Source organism: Helianthus annuus, chromosome 8, assembly GCF_002127325.2.
Source record: "Helianthus annuus cultivar XRQ/B chromosome 8, HanXRQr2.0-SUNRISE, whole genome shotgun sequence".
NCBI classification, from domain to species: Eukaryota; Viridiplantae; Streptophyta; class Magnoliopsida; order Asterales; family Asteraceae; genus Helianthus; species Helianthus annuus.
The window spans coordinates 43,103,582-43,109,359 of record NC_035440.2 but is presented as its reverse complement, the minus strand read 5'-3'; the positions used below and the strand labels follow the sequence as shown (position 1 = coordinate 43,109,359).

The 5,778-nt window shown below is 33.7% G+C and overlaps 1 long non-coding RNA gene across 2 annotated transcripts; it reads left to right on the top strand.

The window, feature by feature from the left end:
* The first annotated feature begins 2,464 nt into the window (after positions 1-2,464).
* On the top strand, positions 2,465-5,307 carry LOC110872771. 2 transcript variants are annotated; one of them, XR_002554685.2, is made up of 6 exons: positions 2,465-2,593; positions 2,852-2,931; positions 3,021-3,952; positions 4,019-4,125; positions 4,206-4,896; positions 4,987-5,307. It is a non-coding gene; the product is annotated as an uncharacterized LOC110872771 (long non-coding RNA). The 2 variants fall into 2 exon arrangements; XR_002554686.2 differs by lacking the exon at positions 4,206-4,896 and having other exon boundaries at positions 2,466-2,593.
* The last annotated feature ends 471 nt before the right edge of the window (positions 5,308-5,778 follow it).

Sequence of the window (5,778 nt, the reverse complement as noted above, 5' to 3'; positions counted from 1 at the left end):
AGCACTTTTACAGGATCCTCTACCTATGTATATGTATGTGTGTATATATATATATATATATATATATATAGGTAAAGTGTAAAATACAATATCCCTTAGCGTACATTACGTACAATATAGTGAAATAGCATGGATGAAATCGCATGTGGTAATTTTGATGAAATCGCATGTTTGTTTTTTGTAACAATTTCGCATGTAATAATTTTGATGAATCGCATGTTGCTTTTTTGTAACAATTTTGCATGTGGTAATTTTGATGAAATCGCATGTTAAAAAACAAACATGCGAAATTGTTACAAAAAACCAACATGCGATTTCAATGTGTGATGAAGATCTGGCGGCTGAGATGATCGCGTACGTAATGTACGATAAGGACATTTGTACGTTAACCTAACCCTATATATATATATATATATATATATATTATATTTATAATTTTTATTTAAAGATAAAAAAGAAATTTAAAAAATAAAAAAAACAATAGAATAAATCGGTAAATTGCCAAAATCGTCTCTAAGGTTTGGGAATTGCCAAAATCCTTCTTGAACTAACGATACCTTTAACTTAAGGTTTGGGAATTGTCAAAATCCTTTGTGAGTTAACGATACCTTTAACTAAGTTAGTCATCTGGATGAAATTATTATATATATCAAATGACAACACCACTTTGCTACAGTGGTGTTGTCATTTTTTTTTCCTTTTTTTTTTCTTTTTCTTTCTTTCTTTTCTTTTTGTGGTTTTTTCTTTTTTACTTTTACCCTTTAATTTTCAGCATTGACTTTTACATCCCCTTAACTTTCTAAATACTTTTTAATCGAGTTTTACGTCTTTATTTTTATTTGGGTAAATTACACTTTTCGTCCTTTATGTTTGTACCGGATTGCAATGGATAACCTTTAACTTTAATAATTACAGACACAATCCTTTTTTTGTAAAACTCATTACACGTTACGTCCTTTAGCACTAACCATGTTAAAATTTTCAGTTAAATATAGCATGTGCCTTGCACATGAGGGTAAATTCATCATTTTAGTGTAAGACTATACATTTATTGTACAAATATGTTTTTCTTTTTAATCCATGCCCCCTCCCTCTCTCTAAATATCTCTGCCCATCTCCCCCTCTTTCTCTCTCATCTCTAGCCAGAACCACCACCGCCCACCTCCGGCTCCCTTCCCCACCACCACAATTTCCGGCTCCCCTCTGAAACGATTCCTCTATTTCTTCTCTCTCATCTATTTCTCCCAATTTGTCATCTCTTGACATCAGAACCCTAGTTAGCGCAGGAGATCTTTTTAGCCAGAATCCTAGTTAGCGCCGTCGTCTGAGGGTCGCCGTTGTCTATGAAGTACATGCGTATAAACACCAAATGTTGAGTTATGGGCTCACGGAAGACGAAGCAGGTTGGACCGGAGAGCTTCGATTCCAGACCAAGAACCATCAGATCTGTCTTCACAACTATCCGATCTATCATCTGAAATCACTCTTGTCTCTTCGCCGGAATCGAAATCCACCAGATTTGGGGCTAGGGTTTGACGAAATCCCCCCAGATCTACGGTTGTGATGTTATGAGTTTAGAGAGAAAGAAAGAGAGAGAGAGATAGTGGCGGTGGTGTAGCTTCGAGGATGATGGTGGTTGTGATGTATCAGGTGGCGGTGGTGGTGGTGGGTTTATGCAGGTTGTATTATTTTAGAGAGAGAGAGTTTAATGGGGACGAAACCATGGATGGAAGCATTAAGGGTGAAATGACCTTTTAGTTTTATTTATTAAAAACAATTAAAATAAAAGTGTGAAATGACAACAACACCCTCATGTGACTAGACTTAGCTCAAAATTTTAACCTGGTTAGTGCTAAAGGACGAAATGTGTAATGGGTTATCCAAATAAAGGATTGTGGCTGTAATTATTGAAGTTAAAGGTTATCCACTGCAATTCAATATAAACATAAAGGACGAAAAGTGTAATTTACCCTTTTTATTTACGTGTCGGTATAAACTTAAGTTGATTTACATTTCGACTTTTTTTGTGTTTATTTACGATTTTGCCCCCAGTATAAAATTCGTTTTAATATTTTTTTAGAAGACTATGGTAGTGTTTTGTTTTAATTGGTTGGCTCGATTTAATTTTTATTCGTCATGCAAAGCGGTAGTTTTTCCATCGTTTTAGTTTTTTTTAGCAAAAAGTATTGTAGTATTTTGTTTTACTTTGTTTACTCAATGTAATTTTTTTGAGATCGTGTTATAAGTAGTATGTACAAGTAACTAAAACACAGACGTACATGCTATGAAAAAGAAATATTCGACTTAATGCCGCGCAACGCAAGCGAGCAGAACCTAGTTGACAATAAACGTCAAATCTCAGGGCCAGTTAACTTTTTATTTTTACTTTGGATGTAATAGGTAAAAGTCACAAACCGTAGGTATGATTTTGGCATTTTTAAAATATTTGTTGGTAGATAGATTAGCCGGAAACTCTCATTAAAGGCCTCAGAAACTCACCTCACCTCACCTCACCTCACCTTAACGTTGCTGCTCTGGATCTAAAAAATTCTGTACCCTACATCATCTCATGAACACTCAGCTCATCTTCAAGGTACATCACTTCAGATCTATGGCTCATCGTTTGATTCTGCTAATTGTTTATTGTCGGTGTGTTATCTCCTTCGCACTGCTTCGTTTATGGATAGATCTATCATCCATCTATTTTAATTGTATCAGTTTTAGGGTTTTAATTCTAATTTCAAGTTGATAGTGTTTTCATAGATCTGTTTAGTACGGTTGAATATCTTCTATTTTTTTTTAGATTAGATCGATGAATTGTCTTCAGATTGAGTTATTTTATGTTTTATAGGTGTCAAAATGGCAACTTGCAATTCTGATGGGATTCAAAAGGAAAAGGAAAAAACCAAAACAATTCTTTGATAAGAAAGTGTGAGCACATAGCTTCTTCAACAAATCGAACATATTAATAATGTTTTTTTAAACATCTTCTTACCCCATTTCCGTCGTTTTCTTTTCAGTCGTGGATTCATGATGTTTTTCTCAGTTTTAGAAGAGGATATACGTTTAGGATGGTTGCGGATCATCTCTACTCGGCTCTTAAAATGACAATGAATTGTTGCTTGTGGCTTTGGTTTTGTTTAACAAAAAAAGACCCGAAGTTAACTAGAGCAACGATTCAGTGGAGGGAGCCGGATAATAATCACAACTAGAGATGTTGTTTATTAAAGGACTTGCAAAGTAAATGTGGTTTACACTATTAGCTTGTTAAAAGACATTTAGATTAACAAGTGTTTCAGCAAGCGTGCATCAAGGGTAGTTACAAGTATATATTTGTATATGAGAAAAAAGTTGTTTAAAATTAAGAACCCTAGGATGAAAGCTAAATGATTGTCTTTGGATATAATCACCACACTTACTCAAACCATAATAGAAACCATCCTATGTTTTTTACCAATTGAAGAGGCAGCAAGGACAAGTATCCTCTCAAGGGAATGAAGGTACAAATGGACCACCATTCCTAAATTTTTTGGAATGCAAATTATGGAGATAAGTAAACTTTTGTGTGCTATACACTAAGTTATGTTACTGCGCCAAGATCCAATACATGAGTTCACCCTTTGCATGTATGAAGTTGGCCTCTTTTCCAAAATTGATTACCCTTTTTGTGAAATCGATCAAAATAATACTTCATTTGTCGAGGAACCATATCATCAAGAAATTAGCACTTGAGTTTGATGCATCTAGAATTTGTTCGTATAATTTACCCTTCTCCGTCTTCTCATTGTATCACTTAGCGGAACTATATCTCAGTTGATGTGGTTTTGACCACCAACTTGTATTTAATGGATTTGGTAGCTTCATAATCCTATCCTTGGATTTTATAAGGATCTTGAGGAAAACACTTCTACATCTTTTATCGAATTCTCCATCACTTAAGAGCGATGGTCTGGTAAGTAGGTTCTTACTCATTCTCTCGAGCTTTTGAAACTTATCTAAATATAGTACGTTGCTGCAGTTTATGCTTGAAGAACTAGTTGTGGGGCATAAAAATCCACCATGATTGAGCTATTCGAGTGTTTACCTTTGATTGAGCATCGGACTATTTGGAGTGATATAACTCAGGTAATATTTATCCACCTTTATATATTTGAAAGATTCAAAAAAACTTTGTACGATGTTGATAATTGTTTTGGTTTATATAGGGTTTAAGTGGTTTGTTCAAGACCTGGTTCCACAAGAGCTTCCAATCTCATTAATCCACCTTAAATCAGGGCTGGCTTAACGCTTTTGTATACCTAAAGCGAACTCTAAATATGAGGCCCTTTCCGGTTTTGAATTGATATGTTTTTGTTACTTTATATCAAGTATATTATTATATGTTATACTTTTGTTTTATAAAATAAAGTAGATTTTATTTGGTTATTGCTATATGAATTTAACAGAAGATTATCACATAAAGGCATATTAATTCATAGCTCTACAAAGATTCAAGATTTAACTAACCTTAGTTTTGTTAACATAGTTATATACTTATATCTAATCGTTATCATATATATGAAGATAAAAGAAAATAATTTTTCAGCTTGCTTAAACATTTTCCGGTAATCATTGAATATGAAATTGGAATCTCAATTTTTTTTGCCCATTAACATATCTCATTTTTTCTTCTACGTAAACCAATAAAAAAAATAATATGATCTTCAATTTTTTAAATGGGAGGCCCTTAGAGGAGTGAGGCCCAAAGCAAAAGTCTTAACTGGCTTGCCCTTAAGCCGGCTTTGCCTTAAATACTTTCGTTTTTAACAAATATCTTTTCATGAGAGCTATCGGTTGACTTTTCTTTCTGTTTCGATCAAAAACTCCCTGAACTTGGGAAAAAAAATCGAGCTAGAGGTAACTAGTATAGGTCTTGTTGTATCCTGGTTATTTTTTTTGTCTCATGCCAGAATACACAGACACAATAAATAACGACTTTTCTTGCAGATTGATACAGAACATTATCTCTCTAATGAGATAGACTATGATCCCGATGTATATGAAGAATATCATTCAGATGTTTGGTTGGAGCATGTAATTGAATTGAAGATTATATATTTCAGCAGCTTGGAGCTTGAATTGAAAGGATCAAGAGTTGGGGATGTTAAAAATACTCTTGCGCGCCCCACGCGCGTCTGCGGTTGAAATTGATGCTGTTTAGATCACTTGAGTTTCTCTAGAATTAAGGTTGAGATTTATGATTGTAATCTAGAATTTTTGTACTGCTACCTGTTTTTCTATATCTATTTCTGGAATTCATTGGATGTATGACTTTCACACAAAAGTAGTTGTGTGCGCAATCCTGACCCAACTATCAGATTTTGGGTTGTTTTGGACTTCAAATATATATATATATATATATATATATATATATATATATATATATATATATATATATTTATGGGTTGTGTCCGATGGGGATGGATCATGAGAAAACTAGTTTAAATGAGAAAACCAAAAAACTAACTAAAAAAACCTAAAAAAAACCAAAAAAAATACCAAAAATTTTTTTTTTTTTTTTACAATTTTTTAATAAAAAATCGCTACTTTATATGTATGGAAAAAAATTTTCAAAAAAAAAAAAAAAAAAAAAATTTTTTTGTTGTACTGCACATGTGCACTAATACGGAAAGCCTAAACCACTTAACCCACCACCCACCGACACCCCCCAAAAACCTAAACCCCCCCCCTACCCCCACCCCCCCAAAACCTAAATTCACCCTCCCACCAAAAGCCTAA